The 20,725-nt window shown below is 43.1% G+C and overlaps 1 protein-coding gene across 4 annotated transcripts in view; it reads left to right on the top strand.

Moving 5' to 3' along the window:
* KLHDC8A (kelch domain containing 8A) overlaps positions 1-20,725 on the top strand; it is a 51,377-nt gene that overhangs the window by 9,696 nt on the left and 20,956 nt on the right. Inside the window, exon 2 of one of the 4 annotated variants that reach the window (XM_054979238.1) lies at positions 13,669-13,714. The exons of 1 other annotated variant lie outside the window; for it this stretch is intronic. The gene's annotated coding sequence lies outside the window, so the exon portion shown is untranslated. Of the gene's footprint in view, positions 1-13,581; positions 13,715-20,725 lie in introns of those variants that run through there. 2 more of the 4 variants (XM_054979239.1, XM_054979240.1) reach the window with 2 other exon arrangements.

Here is a 20,725-nt window from a genome sequence, read left to right as displayed (position 1 = left end):
GACCAGGTTTTCCGCACATGGGGCACGCCGTTGGTCGACCTTTTCGCCACTGCCCGCAACAAACAGGCCCCGCTGTTCTGCTCCCGGGCCGGCATTGGCCGCCACTCCCTAGGGGAGGCCTTCCAAATACCTTGGTCCCCAGGGCTCTTTTATGCCTTCCCGCCCTTCCCGCTCCTGTACAAGGTTCTTTCCAGGGTCAGGGCCTTCCGAACCCACTGTATCCTCGTTGCCCCTCGGTGGCCTCGCCAGGATTGGTTCCCCCTTTTACTTTCCCTGTCCCAGGGGCGATGCCTCCCCCTGCCTCACGCCCCGGACCTCTTAACCAGGGACGGGGTGTGGCATCACGATGTGGCTGTACTGAATCTGACTGCCTGGCTTCTGGGCACCCGGGAGTGAGCCTCTCTTCTGGAGTGCTTGGGGTGATCTTGAATGCCCGGAAACCGTCCACCAGGTTGTCCTATCAGAGGAAGTGGTCACGTTTTTCCCGGTGGTTGGCCCTGAAGGGGGTTTCTCCCTTTAGTTGCCCGCTTCCTGTCATCCTGGACTACCTCCTGGAACTCTGCTCCCAGGGCCTTGCGTTTTCCAGTGTTAAGGTCCACATGGCTGCAATCTCTGCCTTCCATGAGCAGATTGATGGGAAGACAGTTTTTACTCACTGGCTTTCCAAGCAGTTCCTGAAGGGCCTGTTCAAGACCTTCCCTCCTAGGGCCCATCCCATTCCGCAATGGAGTCTCTCCCTGGTTCTCTCCCGGCTGATGCTCCAGCCCTTTGAGCCTCTATCTTCTTGTCCCCTACCTTTGCTCACTCAGAAGGTGGCTTTCCTGGTAGCAATCACGTCCTCTAGGCGTGTTGGGGAGCTGTCTGCCCTGCGGTGTGACCCTCCCTTCCTGCAGTTTTTCCCTGGTACGGTCATGCTCCACACTAGCATGGAGTTCCTACCCAAGGTGATCTCCAAATTTCACCTGCAGCAAAAGGTGATCCTCCCTTCCTTTTTTCCCACACCTTCATCCCCAGGGGAACGAGCACTACACACATTGGATGTAAAGCGTGCTTTATTGTTTTATTTGCACCGCACCAAATGTTTCAGGAAGTCTCCTGCCCTGTTTGTGTGTTACTCTGGCCCTCGCAAGGGCTCACCTGCTTCTGCCCAGTCCATCTCTCGCTGGATTGTGTCTACGATTAAACTTTGCTATCAGCATGCTGGAGTCCAGTGTCCCTTGTTGGTTACCGCTCATTCCACTCGAGCGCAAGCTGCTTCTGCTGCCTTCCTGCGAGGAGTGCCGCTCCAGGACGTCTGCCAAGCTGCGACATGGTCCTCTGCAGACACTTTCATCAAGCACTATTCTGTGGATGTGCATGCACGACGTGACTCGGCTGTGGGCACAGCTGTCCTGCAGTCCTTGTTCAAGTAGACACTCACACCCGCCCCCATTGGTGAGATGCTAGTTACTCTCCCAATGTGGGGCTGCACAGAAGGACGAAGACGATAAACAGGGTTTCTCACCTGTAACTGTTGATCGTCGAGTCTCTTCTGTGCAGACACACATTCCCTCCCGCCTGCCCCGCTGTGAGTGCTTGGTTTCTTCCATTGTTTCTCCGGCGGCTCAGGTGAACTGAGGGAATGCCGGGGACGTTCGGATATATATGCATTCAAAATTGGCGGGAACACCGGCGCGCATGCGCGGTGGATCCGAACGTCCCCCTCACATCTCTTAGAGCTAGAAAAATCTTTTCCGCGGCTGGCCTGCGCCTGCGCAGTCCCAATGTGTGTCTGCACAGAAGAGACTCGACGATCAACAGTTACAGGTGAGAAACCCTGTTTTTCTTCTTTCTTTGCAAGGTCCTCGTGTTTGGGGATTCTGCAACCTGAGATAACTCTCACTGCTGATGCTTCCTTGGAGGGATGGGGTGTCTGTTGCTGTAATATTTCCACACAGAATGTGTGGCTGTCAGCTGAAAGGGTCTACATATTAATGCATTAGAACTCAGGACCATATGCTATACTGTTATGTCTTTTAAAGAGAAGTAGCACAGCCTCCTTGACACTGTGCAGGAGGCTGGAACTGGGCTGTTTACCACAACACTGTGCTGCAAGCAATCCTCATAGCTGGCTCAGACAAACCCAGACGTGTTGAGCAGGGTTTTATGCTCCCATCATGAGTGGTCTATTGGGGATTCATATATCCAATCTGTATTCCAACACTGGGGTTCCCCACAGGCAGATGTTTGCAACAGCCAAGAATACCAACAACCAAAACAATTCATCATCAATGTGCAGATGACACCCAGCTCTATATCCCTCTAACCAAATCCTCTAGTGATGTAGTAGAGGCCCTCAGTCACTGCCTGACAGCTGTGGTCCATTGGCTGAAAGCAAACAATTGAAACTGAACCCAGACAAGACAGAAGTGATGCTGGCTGGGAAGGCAGAGATATTAAAGACTTTGTGCTTCCAACCTTTGATATGGTTCAGTTGACTCTTGCAGACCCTAGAGAACATACTAAACCCGTAATGCAGCTAGAAAAGCAACACAGCTGAAAAAGTGCCTTGTACAAACCCAGTCTAGCCTGGAAGATGGCCCCCTACCTCGAAACAGCCAATCTGGCCACCTGGAGCCACAGTATGGTAACATTGAGAGTTGACTACTGTGATGCGCTCTACGTAGGTCTCCCCTCAAAATCAACTCAGAGATTCAAGTAGGTGCAGAACACTGCAGCTTGGATATAATCTGGAGCTAGATGAAGCATGCATATTACTCCTATTCTGCATTTACTCCATTGGCTACCTATCAGTTACCGGGCTTATTTCAAGGTTTTGATTCCCGCATGCGACGCCCTTCATGGCATTGGTCCCTCAGATTGCCTTTCTCCCTATTCTCTGCCATAGCAACTTCACTCATCCAAACAGGGCATTCTGCAGGTGCCATCCTGCAGCTGGGCAAAATCAACAGCTACCTGTATACATGCATTCTCTGTAGTGGCCTCCACCTTATGGAACAGCCTGCCTAAAGAAGTCAGGAAACATCCTCCTCTCCTCCTCGCTGTATGTAAGTATATGTGTATATGTGTGTGTGTGTATATATATAAGTGTATGTGTATGTAAGTGGTTCAGACAAACGTAATGTTCCCGTGTTTAAAGCCTGTTGCTGCAAGTATACTACTGGATAGATTCTATGCTGTTAATATGTCATATAAATGTATGTCATATGAATTTATTTCAGCATTTTCCAGCTCTGTATCAGATTTCTGCTTGTTTCCAAATTTCTATAATCCTATTTTATTGTTTACTGAATATCCCAGTCTATGATTGTATTGATTTATACAGTGTAATCTGCCTTGAGTCTCAGTGAAAAAGGTGGACTATAAATAACATAAAATAAAAAATCACTTCACATTTTAGATGTAAAGAGGTCATTATCCTTTTATGTACATAGAACCGGCTTGTTTTGAACAGATCCCCATCTCTGTGTGTGTCATTCCAGTCCTAATAAGGGCAGGCCTGCTTCTTCATAGACATTATCTAGGTGAATTGTTGCTACTATAAGCCTGGCTTATCAATATACTGGGGCGTTGTGTCCGTGTAATGTTCAAACATACTTGACAAGGGCCAAAGCATCTTATATAGCTTTTCTCCAAGGAGTGCCCCTTCCAACTACGTGGTTGTCTGCTGCAGAGCAGCTACATGGTTATCTGCTGGTACCTTTGTGAGGCACAATGCTGTGGACATTCATTTCAGGAAAGAACCAACAATTGGCAAAACTATTCTTCATTCTCAGTTTTCCTTTTTAAAATGTCAAGGGTTTTTTGTGAATTTGAAGATATGGTTATATCATTTAATAAAAATATCATTTCCTTGAGAGTTTCACCCCACCTCCTTTGTCAGTAGCTTGCTAATCTCCCAATGTGGAACTGCACAAAAGACCAAAGATGAAAATGGAGTTGTGCTTATCTGTAACTGTTGTTCATCCAGTTGTCTCCTGTGCAGGCACACATTCCCTCTCTCCTGCCCTGCTGTGAACTCTCTGGTGTGACCTAGTTTGAGCTCATGGTGTCTCAGCAGAACTGAGGGAAGCGGACGCTTCTCCCACACAGCGCAGGAAATGGTCTTCCCATGAGCTTGAAGGAGGAGTGCCCCTCTTCAAGGCTTTAAAGAGCTAGAAATTCTTTCCAAAGCAGCAGGCTTGTGCATGTGCAGTTCCAATGTGTGCCTGAACAGAAGACAACTTGATGACAAACAGTTTAAGATAAGTGATACCCCATTATTTCAATGGCTGAAGCATATCCCACTCTAAGGCTGATTCCGCACACGTTGGATAATGCACTTTCAATGCACTTTATCAATTGTTTGAGGTGGATTATTTGTTCTGCACATGAAAAAATCCATTCCAAATGATCTATAAAGAGGATTGGAAGTGCATTATCCAATGTGTGTGGAATTACTCTAAGATGAGTTACACTAGCAGCTCCATCAACATTTTGTTTTAACTTCTTTTAAGAAGACAGGAACATTAATGGGAGAGTTGGTGAGTCTGAGAAATAGAAGGGGAAGAATTCATATTTCAGATTAAAAAATTAAAAATAAGCCCTAAAATCCCGTTGAGGAGTTCCTGGCATAGTCTGTAGGAGCTGTCTTTTCTAGAGAAAAGAGAGCTTAGAATTTAAATAAATAGATACAATTATATTTGATAAAGTGAGTTTTTGCCAAACCTGGTTGATGTTTACTTAATCTAATATTCTGTTTGCTAGTGTGGAGGCTGTAAGGTATACATTGCTTCCTTGACCATAAGGGCTTGTCTATTAACTTCAGTATGAAAGGGGAGTTGTGTCTTCAGGCTCTCTGTGGACTCCCAGGGATTAACCTATAAGAATCTGACTCCTAGTACAGGTATGCCTGTATAAACCTGTAGAGGATTCTACCCTAATTGTGTGATAATATCAAATCACTATAACCTACTGGGCCCAAATGCAGCTAGTTTTTTATTTATTTATAAAGTGGAAAATGCAACTTTAATTAGCATTTTAGCATTAGATTGGTCCAGTTCTTAAACACTCTATTTATATGCAAATTAAATAATCCCTTTGTATAGCTAAAGGAGATTAAAATAGCTGTTAGGAGATGAGAAGTTGACCTGATTTGAAGCCACTATAGCCGTCTTGTTTAATTGACTTCTACATTTTTCATGACTTGTTTTGCTTTTAAAAACAGAGCTGCTTTCTTGAACTGCCCCAAATATCTGCTTAACCACTCTGAATGGAAGCAGAAGACAGTAAATTTTGTGTTAGCTCTTCAAAAATTTACCTGGTAACTGTCCAGTTTGTTACAGACAAAATAACAAAGAATCTTATTGTTGTATAAGTCTTTGTGGAAAAACACACTCTGGCTCACAAAAGCTGTGCTACAATACATTTACTAGTTTATCTTTCTTGCTATCTTTTACCCCATTGAGCCAAATCTTAGGGCAAGTGTATTTCTCCCCGTTCACTTGTGCTCCACTCAATCCACTTGCCATTCAAGTGTCATTTGTCACTTGTAGCTTGGCCCTTAGATATCCACCCTGGCTACAGGAAGGACTAGGGGTGGAGCTATTAGATGGATGGGGGGGGGCTTTCACAGGGTATATAAAATGGAGGCTGCTTTGGTTTTTACTCCTTTGGGGAATTTCTGTGGCTTTGTTTTTATGGGAGCTGAACAAAAAGTATCAGAATGGATTCAGTTTTTCATGTAATTTGAATATCTGTTCCACATACACGCACAAAATCCTCCTTGTTGAACAGGCACATTTCAATATGAACACTGAAACTCAACTATTCTGCTCAGCCTTATTGTGTTACTGCAAGGAAGTTCAAATCTGATCATCAAACAAGGGTATGTTAGCTCAGTTTGAAATCATAATGAGCTTAATTGTGATTGTTGGTTGTTGGGGGTTTTCCGGGCTGTCTTGCCGTGGTCTTAGCATTGTAGTTCCTGACGTTTCGCCAGCAGCTGTGGCTGGCATCTTCAGAGGTGTAGCACCAAAAGACAGAGATCTCTCAGTGTCACAGTGTGGAAAAGATGTAGGTCATTTGTATCTACTCAGGAGGGGTGGGGTTGAGCTGAGTCATTCTGTAAGAGTTTCCCAGGGTGTGGAATGCTAATGGCAGGAGGCTTCATTGTATCCTGAGGAGGTTCTTTTGCATATGGATTGGTGCTTGATGTGCTAATCTTCTCTGCAGGGCTATTGTCGGGTGTGGAGTGTTTTGTTGGCCTGGTGTTTTTCAGAACTGGAGCCCATGCTCTGTTCATTCTTAAGGTTTCTTCTTTCCTGTTGAAGTTTTGCTTATGCTTGTGAATTTCAATGGCTTCCCTGTGCAGTCTGACAATGTAGTTGGAAGTGTTGTCCAGTATTTTGGTGTCCTGGAATAAGATACTGTGCCCTGTTTGAGTTAGGCTATGTTCAGCCACTGCTGATTTTTCAGGCTGTCCAAGTCTGCAGTGTCTTTCATGTTCTTTTATTCTTGTCTGGATGCTACGCTTTGTGGTCCCGATGTAAACTTGTCCACAGCTGCAGGGTATACGGTATACTCCTGCAGAGGTGAGGGGGTCTCTGCTGTCTTTTGCTGATCGTAGCATCTGTTGTATTTTTCGGGTGGGTCTGAATACTGCTTGAAGGTTATGCTTTTTCATAAGCTTTCCCATCTGATCAGTAATTCCTTTGATATATGGCAAAAACACTTTCCCTGTAGGTGACTGTTTTTCCTTGGTTGTTTGATTCATCCTGGGTTTGATTGCTCTTCGGATTTCATTTCTGGAGTAGCCATTTGCCTGAAGTGCGTGGTTTAGATGATTAATTTCCTCATTGAGAAAGCGCGGCTCACATATCCGTCTTGCACGATCCACTAATGTTTTCATTATGCCTCTTTTCTGTCGGGGGTGGTGATTGGAGTTTTTGTGTAAGTACCGATCAGTGTGAGTTGGTTTCCTGTAGACCTTGTGACCTAACTGAAAGTTTGCTTTGCGGATGACCAAGGTATCCAGGAATGCGAGTTTTCCCTCACTTTCTTTCTCCATTGTGAATTGTATGTTCAGGTGGATGTTGTTGAGATGATTCAAAAACTCCATCAATTCTTCCTCCCCATGGCTCCAAATGATGAATGTATCATCCACAAACCGGAACCATACACTGGGTTTGTGGGGTGCTGATTCTAGAGCTGTTTTTTCAAAATGTTCCATGTAGAAGTTAATTGTGATTGTTTGTCTAAATTCATAGAACAACCCATCATGGAGAAAGGATGGGGTTAGGTCTGGGTTAAGATACAAGATTAACACTCAGAGTATCTGAGTGCCATTTCAAGTTTATCCAATGACTTCTTGTAGGTTGTTGGATGAACTAATTTTTCAAATGGAAACATCTCATTTGCAGAGTTAGCTCTGTCTGTGGATACAGGGTAGGTGCCGCTATTTACAGGATTTGTCATAACTGAATTGTTTTAATTTTAATTTTACTTCATCTGTATCCAACCTTTCTCCCCAATGGGGACCCAAAGTGGGTTTCATCATGCTCCTCTCCTCCATTTCCACCCTCACAACAAACCTGTGAGGTAGGTTAGGCTAAGAGTATGTGACTGGTCTATTGTCACTCAGCAAGCTTCCATGGCAGAGCAGGAAACTGAACTTGGGTCTCCCAGATCCTAGTCCATCACTCTAGCCCCTACTCCATACTGGAGCTCAGAATAAAGTCCCAAGTTTTGTTACTATATGTGATGAGACTGCTCTCACAAGTCCAGAATAGCAAGAGGGTGCAATTTAAGGATTATCAAGAAAGAACACAGACTTTATTAACACCAGAATATATGACATCTTTCCAGGAAGACTATCTCCACAGAGCAAGCTATCAGTCTCTAGTGGCTTGCGATAATAATATACATTGAAATAAATTATTTTAAAAATGCTTCACATATATTATTGCAATAAACCTTATATTAACCCTGTTAGCATTATTATTCCCTATATTACAGATGAGATGGAACTGAGAGATAGTGTCTTTCCTGATCCAAAGGCTGTCTACCAGAATTTAAATCAAGGACTTCCTATTCTTGGGTCCATATGTGATGAGATGATAGCTGCATGTACTTATTCATGAGCCTCCCCATTCATGGGTAAAGCAGAGGGTGGGGGCTGTATTTTTTACATGAAAAAATGTTCATAAGTGGAGGGAGCCAGAGGTTCCCTTTGTTACCCTAGAGTGCTCTGTTGTTTGAAGTACTTTCCTCCACCTACTTGGTTCTCTTTTTGCATTGGAGTTAAACTGAGATGAAAGCGCTCAAAAGCAATGAAGTTTAGAAAGGTGGGAAGGAGGTCTAGCCCCACTCACCCATCATGCAGGTCTTTTCATGTAAAACAATAGATCCCCATCCTGACTTTATACATCAATAAATACATATTGCTGTCCCCGTTCAGCCCTTAAATAGTTCAGCCCTTTAATAGTAACCTCTCTAGCAAATATAACTACATTGCAAATAACATGTGGAAAATTATCTATTCTGCGAGGCATCCTTTACATGACTTGCCGCAGATGTAAATTGTGTAGCAGCATTTCTGTATACACTAGCCCCAAAGAGTTAACACAGCTATGAAATCTATTTGCATTTTGTAAGAACTATTTGAATGTAATGACACATCTTTTAAAAGCTGGCTGAACATAACTCCCTGAATAAGAGGCTTGCTGTAATATTTTTGTAAAATATGATTCAACGTTTTCCCATTATCTTCTAAATGCTAACTACTGCATGAATAATTTGCATAAGTGCCATGAAATCTTTACTATCAATCAATCACTTATTATGAATAACTTTTTATTATTCCGTTATTTCCGCCAATTGCAGCAGATAATGCCTGCTGCTGATTAGGAGGGAAGTGTCCCAGTTAATAGTATTCCTTCCATCTAGCAATACACAACTTCAAGTTTAACTGAAGCACACAAGGAGAGCCAGTGTGGTGTAGTACCAGACTAGGACTGAGGGGACCAGGGTTCAAATTCCCACTTGGCCATGAAGTTCACTGGGTGAATTTAGCCAGTCACATTTCCTCTCACAGCAACCTATCTCTGTGTTGGTAAGAGAATAGAATGGATGAGGGTAAAGCGATGTACAGGGTGGTGGAACGGTATAGTATAGCACTGGTCTCATAAGATCTCAGAAGCTAAGCAGGGTTGATACTTGGATGGGAGACCATCAAGGAAGACTCTGCAGAGGAAGGCAATGGCAAACCACCTCTGCTTCTCACCTGACTTTAAAGCCCCTTGCTGGGGTCACCATAAGTCAGTTGCAACTTGATGGCACACACAAAGTGGAAATACATGTTGCAAAGTACCTGGGTACACTCAAGTGCAGGATTTTATGTGTGGTCCTCAATTCACATGCAGGCTGTCTCTTGCTTGACACACATGCATGCCGTTTTCACTGGAGCTTCCTTTGTGTGATTGCATTTGCATGTGAGTTGGGAAGGCAGAGCACCAATTCAGCTCTGTCTTCACAGCAAGAACTCTCAGGGATGGACATTGTAGAGCAAGTATTGTATGCTCCTGACTTGCCAATTTACATTTCTTTAAGGTGTGAGAAAGTGTCAAGATCTGCATTTCAATGAATGGATGTGGGAGGTAGGGGAAACTGAGAATTTGGCAGTTTTAAACAGAATTTCCTTGTCAAAGATTAACTACAGGGGCAGCAAAGAAAGACATAGATCTATTTCTTTATAGAAATGTAATGCAACAGTTTGCATCCATTTCAAACCACATTATTATTGGAAGGGAAAAATGGAAACCACTGGCACCGCACAATAATTAAAAAAAAAAACAGCAACAGAGTCTGGGATACTTTCAGCAGTTGAGGAGGAGCTGAGAGTGAACATGTGAATGCGCTCACATGGAGCAAACTGAACTGTGACTGTGCAAACGAGTGCATGGGAAGTTGAAGGAGGAACATATGAAATGAAATTCACTTGAGCATCCCTAGGTACTTTATAACATGTATTTCCAACCTCAGACACACAAAGCTATGTATGCTGGCCTGAGCTCCTGTGAAGGAGGATAAGATAAAAATGTGAGCGATATATTGAAAGAGGGGTTGGAATCTCTTTAGTGCAATTAGCCAATAATCTGGGTATACTGATAAAGAAGCTTGGCCAAGAATCCAGATCATGTTCAAAAATTAGTTCAATGAAGGAATAACTTTTTCCAATATGTAGTCCATATCATAATCCTTTGCTAATAATACAGGTTTCATGTTGGTGCAGGTGCCATTTCCCCCTTTCTGAGACCTATGTTATTCTGCCTTTCTTATTGTTCCCTTAGATTTTTGCTTTCACCAAAGACTCTTGCCTTAGTTCTCTCTGTTTAACATATAGTATAGGAAGGCTTAGTTATAGATGGTAGAATGATAGAATGGTCAGTGTGTTGGGGGTGGGTGTGAAGTAATAACTCCCTTATACTAGATAAAATAGATGTTTTACTTAATCAGAAATAGTTTATAAATACATATGTGTAATGTTTTCAGAATAATTCATAAGTGTATTGGTTTCAGAATTGTTCATGAGTGTGATGGGTTCAAGATAGGTACAGATCTTCAGACATTTATACACAGATTCAGTCACAAAGGATAATTCTCTCCACAGTTGCCACTTAGGCTAAAAGGAAAGAACACAGAGACTTAGAAGCAGAGTTCCACTCACTGTTTTACCGAGCATTTCCCCTCCAGAATTGCTCACCAAAACTTGCAGCTCAGAGCCAAACTACAAGTGACATCTTACACAGGTTGGACACTAGTCGGCTTCCCTCAAGTTTTGATCGGAAATGTAGGCGCCCTGGTTTTACAGCTTGGCTCTCCATTACAGCTGCAAGACCAGGATGCCTACATTTCCCATCAAAACTTGAGGGAAGCCGACTAGTGTCCAACCTGTGTAAGACGTCACTTGTAGTTTGGCTCTCAGAGAGAAACTATATGAGATGCCTTGCACATGTTCTTCATGTGTTGGGTTCCTTCAAGTTTCCCTGGGAAGTGTAGTCTGACAAAGAATGGCTGCTCACTGCAATTGTCTGCCGGGAAGAATCACCAGGGTAGAAATTCTCTCTAGGGGCTGGCCAGCTGCTCTCCCCCACCTCTCCCTCCCTTGCTCTTTGCAGTCGCTCCACACTTGCACTTCATGGGGCAAATTGAGCTTGCTTTTTTTGTTGATTTAAAGATGCATCTCAGCAGATAGTTGGGGGGCGTTCCTCCTCCTTCTTATCCCCCTTTCCCTTCTAAGGGTACTGTAATCACTTTGCCAGCTTTGCAAGAGAGAGAAGGGGGGGAAAGCAGGCACTGCAGCACCGGGGACATGGGACACCCCCCTCCCCCGTTGTGCCGCAGGTCACCTTTCCCCCCTAGTCCAGTTCAGGGCAATTCCCACTTTTCATTTTCTGGTAGGCAGCATGGAGAAGGAAAAAAAGAGTGAAAGTAAGCCTGTATTGGAACTCTGGCTTATATGGTAAAAGATCAACTCTACTTCCCAAAATGGCTGAATCCATCTTGGAGATTAAGAGCTTGAGTTGGGAGAGAACTCCAAGAGGTGGTTGATAAGCAGAGATACCCTGTGCAATGCCACATAGTGGCAATAGCTGTCACTCACTTCGCTTGCAAGGCCTGGAGACCCCTGCAAGGTCAGAACTGCAATTTCCATCAGGTGCAAACTGAGGAGTAAGACTGGAAGGCCGTTGAGAGAGTGCAGCAGGCCTACCCTGATTCTACATGGATAGCCTATCATTATTATACATGGTTTCTGGATCCTACCTGTTGTTTCTGTGGTGATCAGCAAGCATGAGAACATTGGGAGGGAGGAATAGCAGTGCTAGCAAGGAAGCCTTGAGGTGTGCTGAACAGTTCACTCAGTGCAGATAAAGAGTGATGACAGGAACACATTAGTGGCCTATCAGTCATTCAAGCTGATGGTCACTAGCCAGATACATTCTGGGCCTAAGGGCTGTGTGCTGAAACTGAAGAAGTAGAGACCAAGGGTTTCTTGGGGAAGGACTTGCTCTTGGTAGAGCTGATAGTTCTTTGACCCTAATGCCTCTATTTTTTTAAAAGCAAGCTAATAAAGTGCCTCATCATATGTAGAATATTACATCTTGCATACAGGGACAGGTGAGCTTTACAATTGAATAGATAGTGTGTCCTTTGGGCACAGAGTTGGCATAATGGTTGCAGAGTACTAGGAGGAGGGCTGGAGATATCAGGAGTAGACATGGGCACGAACGGAAAAAAACTGAACACGCTGTTTGTTGTTGGTTGCCATCCACGAACAACGAACATTGACAAACCTGACCTGTTCTGAACATGTTCATTGTTCATTGTTCGTGGCCCTTTAAAGTTCCCTTTAAACCATCAGCTAGCAGGCAGCAGGGGGGATTCCCCCCTGCCAGCTGATAGTTTAAAGGGCCCTGTCCTGCCACTTACAAGCAGCAGGGCCCTTTAAACACCCCACAACCCCGAGCCCTGCCCCTGCCCCACCCCAGCACTGCCGGGCTGCTGCTGCCCAGTGCGAGGGGGACGGGGAGATTCTCCCCATTACTCTTGCACCGGGAGAGCGGGTGCTGCTGGGCTGCTACAGACGGGCGAGACGGGCAGGGAGATTCTCTCCGTCCCTCTCGCACCGGGAGAGCCGGCGGCGTCAGGCTGCTGCTGCCCGGTGCGAGATGGGCAGGGAGATTCTTCCCATCCCGTCAGGCTGCTGCTGCCCGGTGCGAGATGGGCAGGGAGATTCTTCCCATCCCTCTCACTTCGAAAGCCAGCAGCTCCAGGCTGCTGCGGCCAGGTGCGTGAGGGGCGGGGAGAATCTCCATGGGATCCCTTTCCTGTCATTTTCTTTTCACAGTGGAAAAAACTGGGCTGTCTGCCGGAAGCTACTTTGAGGGGTTAATTTACAAGCCAGAAGGAAATCCAGAAGGAGTTCAGAGTTCAGATAGTCCATACCTATGTTGCCAGGGGAATTGATTGAAAGGTGCCAGACTATCTGGCTTGACGAATGTCTGACGAATGCAAACAAGGCTTGCAAGGACCACCTGTTCGTTTAGAATGGGGCCTCATGAACAGCTTGTTCGGGAACAGCAGATTGGGTTGTTCGTGGCTTTTTTTGTTCATATTGCTGTTCGTGCCCATCTCTAATCAGGAGTGGGTTCCAGTAATGGTAGCTAATAAAAACTGATATTAACACATCAGCACTGAGGTTACTCTACAGCTGCACACAGCCCACAGCACTTTGAAATTCAATGCAATTATTTGTTCATCAGTATCTTTCATTTTCACCCTTCCCTGCCTTCTCTTCCCTTTGGAATTCTCCTCACCAATTTGCCATATGAGATCCTATTGCAAAACTTCCTGTGCAGCCATGGGAGCCATAAAAAGGCTTATTCTGGCTCCTGTAATCCAGTGCATAGAAACACACACACACGCTTTTCTAGCTGACTCTAGGCACCGAGCGAATAGAGGTCACCAAAGCAGATGGGGATTCCTCCGCATGTAATTTCTTCCAGTTCCTGTAACGAAAAGTGAAGATTATAAGAGCTGGATTTGTGCAGCTCGATGATCCTTTCCCCCTGCTCCTGTTCTACTAACATACAATCTGCATTTCTTTCGGTTTGCCTCCTATTTACCAAGGACTGCAGTCTCCCAGAACAAGGCAAGATCACATCACAGATTGTATGTGAGTAATTATGCACACATTCTGGTGGGGGGCGGGCGGGGGGTAGAGCAGAGAAATTCCAGACTTCCAGTGCCTAGGAATTTGGAGTTTCTTGTGTTAAATTTGCAGTTTATTCTAAAGAAAGAGTCTGATTTTGTGAGAACATATACAGCTGCTTCTTGAAAACTGTAAATGCACAAGCCTCTTGAAGCATTCCCTGGCAGCTGAGCAAAAATTCCATGCTTCTTAGAGGTCATTAGGTTGTGTGTGTGCGTGCATGTGTATTAGTATATGCTTTGCAGGTTCTTTCCCTCCAGCACAGCCTTTAAAATGCCATCTGAAATTAATAAAATGCTACTGAGAAGAAAAAACGTGAGACATTTTGGTAAATTGTTATTTGTTGATAAAGCTTAATATTTGATAAGGTCAAAGCTTAAGGTTGTGCTGCACTACAAATTGTCGGATGTTCTTTTACTTGTTCAAGTCTTCATGAACTTGTTTGTGGGTCTGCATGCCATGTCACATTTCATGATCCCAAAGCACGATGCATTTCCTTCTTTTCTGAATGTGGTTGCTTGGTTGACATGTCATTTGGCAAACAGAACTGTTTTTACTTATGAAAACAGAGTGCTTATCCCGTACTAGATGCTTTTTAAATCCCAAAGAATGGGATGTGATATATGAACATGGTATCTAGAAGATCCCCAAAGTGTATTTTGCATGTGGTTGATTCTAGGCAAAATGCAATCTTTTTACAGTGCATAAAACATCTGTACTATCAGGAGAATGGAAGAAACTCAAGAGGTAGAAACTCAAGTAAAATTAGGCAGAGTTGATGTGAAATAATTTTGTTTTTCTTCTGTGGGGGCATCCATATTTCAAGACTCTTAATCTGACAGGAATTTAACAAGCTGTTAAAAAAGCAAGGCAGGGAGCTTCCTGGGCTTCTGAACGTGTGGACACATAAAGGTTGCCTCAGTCAAGTCTGCTGGCACATTTACCACAACAACATGCACTCTGACTGCCCCCCCCGCCCCCCATCTCACAGGACTCCCCTCATGCTTGCGTACGATATATATTTTAGCATAGTTATTTTTAAACACCAACCTACCATCTTTTAGGAAATCCAGAAGTTTTTTAAGTTCATCTAAAGAAAAAAATATATGAATATGGTAAATTAGTGCAAAATGCCCCACAGACCAGGACGACCATGCTCAGGTTCTTCAGACGGTTATGACAGCAAGAACTAACAAGGCATGAGCAGTAATAATTTCTGCCTGCATCTATACCTCTCTAATTAGTCCAAACAGGAAACTAGTTCTTGGTGTTAACCCGACGTCTGAAATCGTTAGTTGTCCCCTGCCTGGAACTGTGCAGACTCTGGGCTCCTTCTCTCCCATCCTTTAGGCTTCAAAAATAATAGCAGTTATCTTGTGAAATATAAATAATTAAAACATACATATCATATTTGTCAAGTACACTTTCAAAGTGATTTACAATAAAATACAAAATTACAGTTTAAAATGTTATTAGAGCAACTAGCAGAATAAAAAATAAGTTAGTAGAAAATAATCCAAAAACAGTCAACACACAGCAACCCCCTTCCCATCACCCCCATTAATTCAACCAAAAGCATATTGAAAGAGGATGTAAGCCAGAGGCATTTGTTCTGATTTGTATATTATAAAGATAAACCAAATTCATGTATTGCAAAACTATCTAAACATAATTTGTTCTGTTCTTTGTTTTCGTTGACAATGTTACAATATTCTTGTTATCAGTTTGATTATATCTCTTTCCATGTTCCTCTGGATAAAAAGTTTTACAATTGCTATCAGAATAATCTTTTTGGTAAATTATTACTCAGTCAGGAGGTAATTGTTCTGTGTTTTGTTTTGATGTGCTGTTTTAAAATTATGATAAAGTATGTGCGGCGGGTAGGGAGTGTCTGCCTTGTAAAAAACCATGATAATGGCCCAAATATATATGCAAGGAAAAGAATTTGAAAGGCTTGGTGATGCCACTGAGAAAGCTCTGTCGTAGATGACACCTACCAAATATCTGATGGTGGTAGTAGGAGCTCTCCAGCTAACTTCAGTGGGATTGGTAGGACCATGTGAGAAATGGTGGTCCTAGTTGACCTTGAACCAAAAAAGATTTTGGGTCTTTAAAGTTCAAAAACAGCACTTTGAATTTTATTTATTTGCTTCTAGTCTGCCTTTTTCACTGAGACTCAGGGTGGATTACTCAGTGTAAGTCAATGTACATCAGTAGGATGAGGCATCGAATGCAACAAGACTAGGATTACAAAGCAAAGAGTATTAGAGACGATATGTCACACAATGCAGAAAATGGTATTAAATGTAAAAAACAGTGCAGTAAGAGCAGGATAATGCACAGTGAAATGGTCTACAGTCCTGTTCCTTTTATAAAAGCACCTTCCTGAACTGTTCATAATATAGCTCTATTACTTTTTATAAAAGTGCTCACCTGACAACTCTGTTTTGAGGGTTCCCAACTCTGGGTTGGGAAATTCCTGGAGATTTGGGGGTTGATCCTGGGGAGGGTGGGCTTTGGCGAGGGGTAAAATGCCATAGACTCCACCCTCCGTAACTGCTATTTTGTCCAGGGGAACTGACCTCTGCAGTCTGGAGATCAGTTGTAATTCTGGGTGATCCCCAGACCCCATCTGGAGACTGGCAACCTTTTGCTGTTAGAAGAATGACAGATGTGTGGGCCCAAGAAATACACTGAAAGTCAGCACAGCTGAATCAAAGCTGGAGTGATATAATCAAATCAGCTTTTCCCTCATAAACAATCTGGTAGCTCCCCTTAGAATCAACGAAAGTACATGGACATACTCTGCAATTGACTGGAGCGATAATGGTTGGGGACAATCAACTTTTCTTATAACAGAGTGATAGCAATAATCCAATGAAACAAGATGACTGTGATGAACAGGACATTCAAAAACACCAGGGCTGTAGCTGAATGCACTCTAATTGAGTAGTCTGGCAAGATTTCCTTGAACAATTTCTAGAAAGATGCATAATGCAGAGAATTAAATAATCCTCCTCTTGCTGCAATCTAGTTTATTTAATAGAAACAAAAACAGCAAAACACAATAGCCTGCAATCCTCTTCCCTAGACATTTCCCTTTATGTGGGTTTTTTAGGATAATCATGGCACCAGTTACATGTATAAGAAGCCCCCTTGACAGCCATTTTTAACATGAATCACAGTTTTGAATAGGGATATTTTCAGCAGGGGTGCTTAAAACTTTTCCTGCTGTGTCTTTTTCTGCTCAGCATTGACTTATTGCTACCTGCCCATGTGGTTCTAGTGTACCTTTTGGAGGGTAAACCATCTCAGTCCCTTGGAGGGGGATGCAGGGGAAAACGATTTTGTGCAGAAAAATAGCAGGCGGGGAAAGGGTTTAAGTACCCCTCTCCCTGTTGCTGCTGCTTCACTCACAATAGTCCTGTTCTAGATTTATTTATTTATTTCATTTATACCCCACCTTTCTCCCCAGTGGAGACCCAAAGGGGCTTACATTGTTTTTCTCTCCTCCATTTTATTTTCACTGCAAGCCTGTAAGGTATGTTAGGTTGTGTGATTGGCCCAAGGTCACCCAGCAAGATTCCACAACAGAGTAAGCATGTGAACCTGGGTCTCCCAGATCCTAGTCTAATACTGTAACCACTATACCACACTGGCTCTCTGCCAGTTCACCCTTTCAATGTTAAATAATAGGCTTCCTTTACTGTGAACGTACTGTAGCTTTTCTGAAAGATTCTGATATTAAAATCTCTGTAGTTGTTGATCCCAGGACTGTTAATCCTGATTATGTGAACATGAACTTCTAGAGTTTTTCAGTCATTCCCTCTTCAGTACTATCTCCATTTATTGCTTCCCTCATTCTTGCCTTGAGTGTTTAGCAGTCCCTCTTCCAATTACTTCTGTTTTACTGCAGTTGGGTTTTACAGCCAGCCATTGTCAGGACTCAGTTTGCTAATCATCTCATCCCTCTTTGGTCCCACGTTAGGAAGGCAGCAAATGAGATACAGCTGGACATCAACTGCTCTTTCCCCCTAAAGCGCCGCATTTATCTTCACAAACCTGTGCAATTCATTCCTTAAAATGTCTGGTTTAATGAAGCTGAGAAAAGCATGGCACTGTATGACTGTTGAAAGAAAAAATATGGGTGCAGAATGAGCATGGAGGACATAGAATCATAACTACAGATGTTGAAGAAGGATGGAGTAGACTTAGACAAATGGTGGTCCTCTACTCTCTACGGTTGCCAACTTCCAAGTGGCACCTGGGATTCTCTCAGAATTATAACTGATGTCCAGACAATAGAGATCAGTTCCCCTGGATGAAATGGCAGCTTCGAAGGGTGAGCTGTATGTTATCACATCCCTGCTGAACTCCTGACCTTCCCAGGCACTGCTCCAAAATCTCCATAAATTCTTAAGCCAGAGTTGGCAAGGAAACACTACTCTTTGTTTTGAAGTATTACCCAATACATTAAAAGATGCTCTTCTCCTCAAATCCTGTCTACATTTTTGTTCTCAGACTGGGAAGGAGACATGCCCATAATTTTGTTTACATTTTTTTGGACATGTAATTACTATAACTGTTACAGAATCCAGGGTAGCATAGTGGTTAAAGTGGTCAATTAGAAATGCAATGTCGCAGGTTCAAATCCTTGCTCAACCATAAAGTTTACTGGGCCAGTCACTCTCTCTCAGCCTGATTGACCTCATAAGGGTTTTGTGAGTCTAAAATAGCTGAAAAGGGAAATAAGTACGCTGCCTTGACCTCCTTGGAGAAATGATGGGATGATAAAAATATTACTGATAGATAATTGGCCTGCTTGGCTGAAGTCATGAGGAAATGAGCAAGAATCTTGTCGCATCCTACCCAGGAAAAACTTGTTTAAAAGCACAAGGCAAAGTACAGCCAAGATCTCAGCAAAGAGTTCTGGAGAAAATAGGATGGAATGCAGCCTGGTGAACATCAGCTATGCATAGGGTTGCCAACAGCATGAAGGAAAAGAAATGTTCTGCTTCATTAATGGAGGCTTAAGAGGATGTTCTTTACCAAGTTGTGTTATTTATCTCCATGCCATAAAAAGCTTCAGCTGCCCATTTTCACACATTGTCCCTATTAAAGGTAGATGATTTTTTCCCCCTATACAGTGTGGGGAAGTCTATGAACCATGCTACTAGCATGGATCTGTAAGAGATACTCTACTTCCATGGAACCAAAATAGAAAATCCTAGCAGGATCCTATGTTTTGATAGGCTATAGATAGGCTATAGAAAACATGACCCCCCCCATCCTAAACTAATTTAGATGGAATTAAGAGCCACTGTTGTAGCACAGTGGTTACGTAGTTTGGCTGCAAATCAGCATCCTAGTGGTTCAAATCCCACTACTGCCATGAACTCAGTAGGTGGCCTTGGGTAAGCCACTCCTCTCAGCCCAGCTCCCCAGCTGTATTGTGGGGATAATAACACTAACTTGTTCACCGCTCTGGGTGAGGCACTAATCTGTCTAGAAGAACAGTATATAAGCACAGTTATTAAATCTGCATTGGATCACAGTCCATAAGTAAGATATGAGAGTACAGTTTGGGTTAGGACATTTCAAGACTATCATCCTTGTACAAGCAGGTTGCAGTTATAATAAAATGTTTACACTACTCATATTGAAATTGGAGAAGTGCTCAAGGTCTATGCTTTGGAGGTGGAGGCTATTAAGAAACAGCAGGCAGTGAGCCCCTCAATGATAAAGAGAGACAAGAAAGAGACTAACTTTCCTGTGCAAATATGTTAGGGTTTTTTTCATACATCTCAAGCTGTAATGAGGAAATTCCTCAAGCTTCTGAACAGTCTATTTTAATTTATTTCTTCCTACGCTTGAAGCATTTGTTTTACCCACACAGTATTCCAGATGAAAAAAATCTGGTCCATTTTTCTTTCTGTAGTAGTGGTTGCCATGGCAAGGAAACTGTTCAAATTAGATGTGAGGTCAGCAAATGCCAGACACATACATTTGAAATCAGACTGCATCTGATGCTAAAGAGAAACAATGCCAGTGCCAGAGTCCCAGTTTTCAGTGGGATGTGAAGCTGTTTCAGCTGTGGCATGGTCTGCGCGGTGGGTTTTCTTCAGGTCAGTGCTGGTTTAGATACAAGCTAATGCATTGCATATACCATCAACATTGGGAGTATTCAGAAGTGTTGGTTTTGACAGCTCCTAGCAGCTACAGACCAGGGTGTGTAAAGGACTACCTACTCCCATATGAACCTGCCCTTCACAGAAATCATCTGAGGTCCAACGCCTGTTTCAAGGGATCAGAGGAGGGGGCTTTTTCAGGGTTTCCCCCCATTTGTAGAATAGCTTCCCAAGAGTTAATTGTATGGAACTGATACTCTGTTTTTGGTGCTACTGCCAACTTAAAACAGTTTTATTTGCCCACGCCTTTGCTAGACAATGTGAGTTTGCTGCTTCTTGTCTGGTTGAAAGGATTTTATGCAGGTTTGAGTTAGGGTTTGGAATTTTATGCTTAACTGTTTTTAATCTTTGTGAGCTGCCTTGAAAGTTTATTTAAACAGAAAGGCAGAATGTAAACATTTTTGAATGAATATATCTGATACTTTTAAAATACGAAAACAATCCATGAAGATGTACCTATCAGGATAAGAACCAAAATCTTCACATCTAAGATAGTTTTTTAAAGTAGGATACTATTCTACTTTTGTTTGGTATAGTGTGTAATTCTTACAATGCATATGAAATGTTAATGGATTTACTCAGAAGTAAGCCACACTTAGTTCAATGGCATTTACTGTCTAATCAAGGCTGATTACTGATTTGAATGGGCCCTTGGATATCTTTGTTTCTTCTATGCTAGCTCCCTTCTCCCTCCCCCCAGTTGTGGTCATTCCTCCACACAATTGTGGCTATGCTGGAAGGAGCAGAATGACTACCTAATATTCCTTATAGACCTATCTATACCAGG

Source organism: Eublepharis macularius, chromosome 5 (assembly GCF_028583425.1).
Source record: "Eublepharis macularius isolate TG4126 chromosome 5, MPM_Emac_v1.0, whole genome shotgun sequence".
In the NCBI taxonomy this organism is placed as follows: domain Eukaryota; kingdom Metazoa; phylum Chordata; class Lepidosauria; order Squamata; family Eublepharidae; genus Eublepharis; species Eublepharis macularius.
This window is presented reverse-complemented; position numbering and strand designations above follow the sequence as displayed.